We start from the raw sequence: 8,787 nt of genomic DNA, 5'->3' as shown, positions 1-8,787 counted from the left end.
CCTCTATCCATGTAATTTTCCAGGCAAGAATACTAGAGCACTTAGCTATTATCCTTCTCTGGGGGATCTTCCAACCCAGGGACTGAACCTGGATCTTCTGCCTTGCAGGTGGATTCTTTACTGTCTGAGCCACCAGGAAATCTATCTCTGGTCAACATGCACTACTTGTCAGTAACATGGCCCCAGTTGTGACAACCATAAAGTCTCCAGGCATTGGCAGATTTACTTTTGGAGACAGAATGATCTGAAAGTTGAGAACCGCTGTTCTAAATATATTCTAATGTACCTTCTTCTTCTTTATTAGCTCCTGCTAAGATGCAAGCTCAGCAAGCTGGGAGAAGAAAATTCTTGGTGTTAATGCAGAGCTGGTCCTCTATTAGGAAGGTAGGGACTCATCAACAGAATGTCAGCAGCCTTCCCTCTAGACAGAAGGGCAGACCATACATTTCATGGCTGAATTATCTTTCAATGATAGCTTGATTAGCATAATTTTCTACCAGGGCATCTCTGATCACTTCTCACAAAAACTGATTCTACCAACCTCTAGGGTAAAATGGAGGTTCTTTGGCTTGATTTTGTCAAGCAGTTGTCTAGACTCTGAAGTGCCTAATTAACTTTGTTTTCTTGATGTCTCTGTGCCTGGAGGACCAGAAACAGTTCCATGCCCTAGAGAAATAATTTTCTAGTGAGGTAATTAGAGGTACTGCCATCATACCATTGACCACTGGAGTAGAAAAAGTGAGGACACAGATGTGCTTAAGGATTTTTGTCAATCTATTTATTAAAAGGATAAAATGGAAAATAAAAAGAAGCAGATATATAAATAAAGAAGGAGGCACCACACAGCTCGAAATCCAAAGAAAATGCCTACATGCATGGGAGAAATAGAAGATGATAATCATGACAATGATAATTATGTCTCATTCACACAATAACTGTTTATTTAGTGTCTCCTTGAGTGGTTCTTGTTGAGTGGTTCTGTTCCTAGTGTTTGAGAATATGATAGTAACAAAACAGAAATAAATTCTGTCCTCAAGATGCTTTCATTCTAGTGGGAGCTGTAATAAACAAAATAAGTTATTGTCTTAGTCTGTTTTGGCTGCTGTATACGAATACCATAGACTGGTGGCTCATAAACAACAGAAATTTATTTCTCACCATTCTGGAGGATGGAAAGTTTAAGAAGAAGATGCTGGTAAATTCAATGCCTGGTGAGAGCCTGCTTCCTGGTTCACCAATGACTAACTTCTCATCTTGTCTTCACATGGCAAAAAGAGCAAGGGATCTCTCTGAGTTCTCTTTTATAAGGGCACTTATCTCATCATGAGGACTCCACCCTCATGACCTGAAAGTGAAAGTGAAGTCGCTCAGTCATGTCTGACTCTTTGTGACCCCACAGACTGTAGCCTACCAGGCTCCTCTGTCCATGGGATTTTCCAGGCAATAGTATTGGAGTGGATTGCCCTTTCCTTCTCCAGGGGATCTTCCCAACCCAGGGCTTGAACCCAGGTCTCCCGCATTGTAGACAGATGCTTTACCATCTGAGCCCAAGACCCTGCCTCCTAATGCCATTAGATTGAACTTTAGATTTCAAATTATGAATTTCAGGAGGATGCATATTTTTTGGTTTAAAGCAGTTACCAAGTGATAATGCTAGAGAGCAAACAAACAACAACAAAAAAATGGTTGTGTAAGGAAGATGTAAAATACTGAAGAGGTTGATATTTTAATGGGGATTACCAATAAAGGAGTTAAGAAATAGCATTCCAGAAATAGAGAATAACAAGTTCATAAGGAAACATGCCTGGCATGTTGAAAGAACAGCAGGAAAAGCAGTACAGCTCAGAAATAAAATGAACAAAATGCAGTAGAATGTAATATAAGGTCAGAAAGTTAATGGGAAACCAGGTAAGATAAGATTTTAGTTCTTGGTTTGTTGTTTTTCAGTCGCCAAGTCATATTTGACTCTTTAGAGCCCCATGGACTGCAGCACACCAGGCTCCTCTGTCTTCCACTGTCTCCTGGAGTTTGCTCAGATTCATGTCGATTGAGTAAGTGATGCTATCTCATTGCACTTTACTTTCAACAACAGATACATCAAGAACTGAGAGTTGTTTCTGCTTTGGCTCAGCTGCCTCATTCTTACTGGGGCTCTTAGTGATTGCCCTCTGTTCTTCCCCAGTAGCATATTGGATACCTTCCAACCTCAGTTCAGTTCAGTCGCTCAGTCATGTCTCTTTGTGACCCCATGAACTGAAGTATACCAGGGTTTTTCACTCTCCTCTTTAATTTTCATCAAGAGGCTCTTTAGTTCCTCTTTGCTTTCTGCCATTAGGGTGGTGCCATCTGCATATCTGAGATTATTGATATTTCTCCCTGCAATCTCGATTCCAGCTTGTGCTTCATCCAGTCTGGCATTTCCAGTGATGTACTCTGCATATCGATAACCTCAGATATGCAGATGACACCACCCTTATGGCCTAAAGCAAAGAGGAACTAAAGAGCCTTTTGATGAAAATTAAAGAGGAGAGTGAAAAAGTTGGCTTAAAACTCAACATTCAGAAAACTAAGATCATGGCATCTGGTTCCATCACTTCATGGCAAATAGATGGGGAAACAGTGGAAACAGTGACAGACTTTATTTTGGGGGGCTCCAAAATCACTGCAGATGATGATTGCAGCCATGAAATTAAAGGACACTCGCTCCTTGGAAGAAAAGCTATGACCAACCTAGACAGCATATTAAAAAGCAGAGCTGTTACTTTGCCAACAAAGGTCCGTCTAGTCAAAGCTATGATTTTTCCAGTAGTCATGTATGGATGTAAGAGTTGGACTATACGGAAAGCTGGGCGCTGAAGAATTGATGCTTTTGAACTGTGGTGTTGGAGAAAAGTCTTGAGAGTCCTTTGGACTGCAAGGATGTCCAACCAGTCCATCCTAAAGGAAATCAGTCCTGAATATTCATTGGAAGGACTGCTGCTGAAGCTGAAACTCCAATACTTTGGCCACCTGATGCGAAGAGCTGACTCCTTGGAAAAGACCCTGATGCTGGGAAAGATTGAAGGCAGGAGGAGAAGGGGATGACTGAGGATGAGATGATTGGATGGCGTCACTGACTTGATGGATGTGAGTTTGAGTAAGCTCCAGGAGTTGGTGATAGACGGGGAAGCCTGGAGTGCTGCATTTCATGGAGTTGCAAAGAGTCAACCATGATCGAGTGACTGAACTGAATTCTGCATATAATTTAAATAAATGAGGTGACAATACACAGCTTTGAGGTAGTCCTTTCTCAATTTGGAACCAGTCTCTTGTTCCATGTCCAATTTTAACTGTTGCTTCTTGACCTGTGTACAGATTTCTCAGGAGGCGGGTAAGAAGGTCTAGTATTCCCATATCTTTAAGAATTTTCCACAGTTCATTGTGATCCACACAAAGACTTTAGCATAGTCAATGAAGCAGAAGTAGATGTTTTTTTCTGAAATTCCCTTGCTTTTTCTATGATCCAACGGATGTTGGCAGTTTGATCTCTGGTTCCTCTGCCTTTTCTAAATACAGCTTAAACATCTGGAAGTTCATAGTTCATGAACTTTTGAAGCCTGGCTTGGAGAATTTTGAGCATTACTTTGCTCATGTGTGAGATGAGTGCAATTGTTTGGTACCTCGAACATTATTTGGCATTGCCTTTCTTTGGGATTGGAATGAAAACTGACCTTTGTCAGTCCTATGGCCACTGCTGAGTTTTCCCAATTTGCTGGTGTATTGAGTACAGCACTTTCACAGCATCATCTTTTAGGATTTGAAATAGCTCATCTGGAATTCAATCACCTCCACTAGCTTTGTTTGTAGTGATGCTTCCTAAGGCCCACTTGACTTCCTACTCCAGGATGTCTGGCTCTAGATGAGTGATCACATCATTGTGGTTATCTGCATCATAAAGATATTTTTTGTATAGTTCTTCTGTATATTCTTGGCACCTCTTCTTAATATCTTCTGCTTCTGTTAGGTCCATGCCTTTTCTGTCCTTTTTTGTGCCCATCTTCACATGAAATGTTCCCTTGGTATCTCTAATTTTCTTGAAGAGATGTCTAGTCTTTCCTATTCTATTTTTACCTCTATTTCTTTGCATTGATCACTGAAGTAGACTTTCTTATCTCTCCTTGCTATTCTTTGGAACTCTGCATTCAGATGGGTATATCTTTCCTTTCCTCCTTATCTTTTGCTTGTCTCCTTTTCTCAGTATTTGTAAGGCCTCCTCAGACAATTATTTTGCCTTTTTGCATTTCTTCTTCTTGGTGATGGTTTTGATCACCAGTCCTATACATTATCAGGAACCTCTATGCATAGTTCTTCAGGCATTCTATGTATCAGATATAATCCCTTGAATCTATTTGTTACATCCACTGTATAATCATAAAGGATTTGATTTAGGTCATACCTGAATAGTCTAGTGGTGGCTTTTATTCTGAATAATATGGGAAGCCAGTGCAGGGTATTAAACAGAATGACATGATTATATTTTAAAAAGCTAATTCTTTCTGCTGTGTTGAGAGTAGACACTCGAGGGGTAAGAGCAGAAGCAAGACTAGTTGGAACTATTCCAGTAATCCAGGAGATAAAGGGTGGAGTATGAATCATACTGATGGCAGTGAGGATAGTATGAAATATACACATAGAAACACATACAAAAGGTAAATAGTATATTGGGGCAAGCAAAAAATTTACAGATGTAATGACTGATGCCTGAGATTAGTTTTTAAATATTTTAGGGAAAAAACATGAGGGATACAAGAATGAAAATTAACAAATGTTGATAAATATTGAGGTTGAACACTTTGTACATCAGAGATCATTATGCTCTTCCTTTTATTCTTGTGTAATTTTTAAATTGTCACAATAAAAAAATCTTTGCTAGAATATAATCTCTATGTTAACAGGTATCTTAGTTGCTTTGTTCATGGAAATATACCAAGTGAAATGAGCATGACATTGCATATGCTTAATAAATTTTTCTAAACGGCAAAATAAATTAAGGCACTATTTAGGAGAAAAATTTGCTGAATGCCAAGCACTTTCTATATCAGAATTAATTGGCAAAATGACCAGAAGCAGCTATTATCCAGGTGACAATTTTTATTGAAGTATGGTTGATTTACAATATTGTATTATTTTCAGGTGTACAGCGATGTGATTCAAAATTTTTACAGTTTACCCTCCATTAAAAGTTATTACAAGATAATGGCTGTAATTCCTTGTGCTATACAATATATCCTAGTTGCTTATTTATTTTAAACAGTAATAGTATCACTTAATCAAATAGCCTAGTTTGCCAACCTCTCTCCTCTCCCCTTTAGTAACTACTAGTTTATTTTCTATATCTGTGATTCTGTATATGTTTTGAATAACTTGTGTTATTTTTTAGATTCCACATGCAAGTTTTAACATACAGTATTTGTCTTTCTCTGTCTACTTATTTCACTAAGCATAATATTCTCTAGGTCCATCCGCAAATGGCAGAATTTCCTTCTCTTTTAGTCTGAGTAATAGCCCATTGTACATGTATACAACAACATCTTTATCCATCTGTCTGTTAATGGGAATTTGGTTCGCTTCTATATCCCAGCTATTGTAAGTAATCCTACTATGAACATTGGTACATGTATCAGTTCAAATTAGTGTTTTTATTTTTTCTGGATATATACCCATGGGTGGAGTTCCTGGATTATATGGTAGTTCTATTTTTAGTTGTTTGAGGAACCTCCTAACTGTTTTTCATAGTCACTCTACAAATTAAGATTCCTGCAAATAGCCATTCTGAAGACAGATGTGGAGTAATATCTCATTGTTATTTTAATTTTCATTCTCTAATAATAGTGATGTTGAGCATCTTTTTATGTGCTTGTTAACCATCTGCATGTTTTCTCTGGAAAAATGTCTATTTAGATCTTCTGTCCATTTTTTGTTTGGGTTTTTAAAAAATATTGAATTGTATGTGCTATTTATATATTTTGATATTATCCCCCTTTGGACATATCATTTGCAAATATTTTCTCCCATTCCATAAGTTGTCTTTTCATTTTATAGATGGTTTCCTTTGCTGTGTTAAAGCTTTTAAGTTTAATTAGGTCCAACTTGTTTATTTTTGCTTTAATTTAATTTGCCTTGAGAGAGATATCTATAAAAATATCGCTACAATTTTTGTGAAAGAATGTTCTGCCCTTGTTCACTTTTAGGAGTTTTTTTAGTTTCAGGTCTTTCATAGGTATTTAAGTCACTTTGAGTTTATTTTATTTTTTTCTTATTGTGTGTATATATATATACACACACACACACACACTGATTTCTTTATTTTTTATTATTTTATTTAATTTTTTAACTTGACAATATTGTATTGGTTTTGCCACATATCAACATGACTCCACCACAGGTATACATGTGTTCCCCATTCTGAACCCTCCTCCCTCCTCCTCCCCAACGTACCATCCCTCTGGGTCGTCCCAGTGCACCAGCCCCAAGCATCCAGTATCATGCATCGAACCTGGACTGGCAACTCATTTCATATATGATATTATACGTTTCAATGCCATTTTCCCAAATCATCCCACCCTCTCCCTGTCCCACAGAGTCCAAAGAATTGTTCTATACATCAATGTCTCTTTTGCTGTCTCCCATACAGGGTTATCAGAGAAGGCAATGGCACCCCACTCCAGTACTCTTGCCTGGAAAATCCCGTGGACGGAGGAGCCTGGAAGGCTGCAGTCCATGGGGCTGCTAAGATTCGGGCACGACAGAGCAACTTCACTTTCACTTTTCACTTTCATGCACTGGAGAAAGAAATGGCAACCCACTCCAGTGTTCTTGCCTGGAGAATCCCAGGGACGGGGGAGCCTGGTGGGCTGCCGTCTATGGAGTTGCACAGAGTCGGACACGACTGAAGAGACTTAGCAGCAGCATACAGGGTTATTGTTACCATCTTTCTAAATTCCATATATATGTGTTAGTACACTGTATTGGTGTTTTTCTTTCTGGCTTACTTCACTCTGTGTAATAGGCTCTAGTTTCATCCACTTCATTAGAACTGATTCAAATGTATTCTTTTTAATGGCTGAGTAATACTCCATTGTGCATATGTACCACAGCTTTCTTAGCCATTCATCTGCTGATGGACATCTAGGTTGCTTTCATGTCCTGGCTATTATAAACAGTGCTGCGATGAACATTGGGGTACACGTGTCTCTTTCAATTCTGGTTTCCTCTGTGTGTATGCCCAGCAGTGGGATTGCTGGGTTATAAGGCAGTTCTATTTCCAATTTTTTAAGGAATCTCCACACTGTTCTCCATAGTGGCTGTACTCGTTTGCATTCCCACCAACAGTGTAAGAGGGTTCCCTTTTCTCCACACCCTCTCCAGCATTCATTGCTTGTAGACTTTTGGATCACAGCCATTCTGACTGGCATGAAATGGTACCTTATAGTGGTTTTGATTTGCATTTCTCTGATAATGAGTGATGTTGACCATCTTTTCATGTGTTTGTTAGCCATCTGTATGTCTTCTCTGGAGAAATGTCTGTTTAGTTCTTTGACCCATTTCTTGATTGGGTCATTTATTTTTCTGGAATTGAGCTGTAGGAGTTGCTTGTATATTTTTGAGATTAGTTGTTTGTCAGTTGCTTCATTTGCTATTATTTTCTCCCATTCTGAAGGTTGTCTTTTCACCTTGCTTATAGTTTCCTTTGTTGTGCAGAAGCTTGTAAGTTTAATTAGGTCCCATAATCTTCTCTGTATCGTTCCAATTTTAGTATATGTGCTGCCGAAGCAAGCACTTGAGTTTATTTTTGAATATGGTTTGAGGTAATGTTCTAATCTCACTTTACATATACTTGTCCAGTTTTCCCAGCACCACTTGCTGAAGAGGCTATCCTTTCTCCACTGGATATTCTTGCCTCCTTTGTCATATATTAATTAACTATAGGTGTGGTGTTTGGTCTCTCTATTCTGTTTCATTGAACCAATGTCTATTTTTGCACCAGTACTATGCTAATTTATTATGGTAGCTTTGTAGCATAGTTTGAATCTGGGAGTATTCTACCTCCAGATTTGTTCTTTTTACTCAAGATTGCTTTGGAAATTCAGGAGCTTTTGTGGTTTCATGTGAATTTTAGGATTATTTGTTCTATTTCTGTTAGAAATGTAATGAGTATTTTGGTGGGGATTGCATTTAATCTGTAATTTGGGTAGTATGACCATTTTAAAAATACTAATTCTTCTAATCTAAGTGCATATGATATATTTCCCTGTTAGTGAATCATTATCAGTTTCCTTCATCAGAGTCTTATAGTTTCCAGAGTATGGGTCTGTCATATCCTTGGTTAAGTTTATTCATAAGTATTTTTTATGTGATTTTAAGTGGGATTGTCTTTTAACTTCCCTTTATGTTAATTCCTTATTGGAGTATGCTGCTACTGCTGCTGCTAAGTCGCTTCAGTCGTGTCTGACTCTGTGCGACCCCAGAGACAGCAGTCCACCAGGCTACCCTGTCCCTGGTATTCTCCAGGCAAGAACACTAGAGTGGGTTGCCATTTCCTTCTCCAATGCATGAAAGTGAAAAGTGAAAGTGAAGTCGTTCAGTCGTGTCCGACTCCTAGCGACCCCATGGACTGCAGCCCACCCAGGCCCCTCCATCCATGGGATTTCCCAGGCAAGAGTACTGGAGTGGGGTGGCATTGCCTTCTCTGTATTGGAGTATAGGAATGCAAAATTTCTGATCTTGTATCCTGCAACCTTGCTGAAT

At 38.7% G+C, this 8,787-nt stretch overlaps 1 pseudogene; it reads right to left on the bottom strand.

Annotated features, from left to right (window-relative positions):
* Positions 1 to 7,694: 7,694 nt before the first annotated feature.
* On the bottom strand, positions 7,695 to 7,819 carry LOC112587154 (annotated as a pseudogene).
* Positions 7,820 to 8,787: the final 968 nt, after the last annotated feature.

This window comes from Bubalus bubalis, chromosome 9 (genome assembly GCF_019923935.1).
Source record: "Bubalus bubalis isolate 160015118507 breed Murrah chromosome 9, NDDB_SH_1, whole genome shotgun sequence".
NCBI classification, from domain to species: Eukaryota; Metazoa; Chordata; class Mammalia; order Artiodactyla; family Bovidae; genus Bubalus; species Bubalus bubalis.
This window is presented reverse-complemented; position numbering and strand designations above follow the sequence as displayed.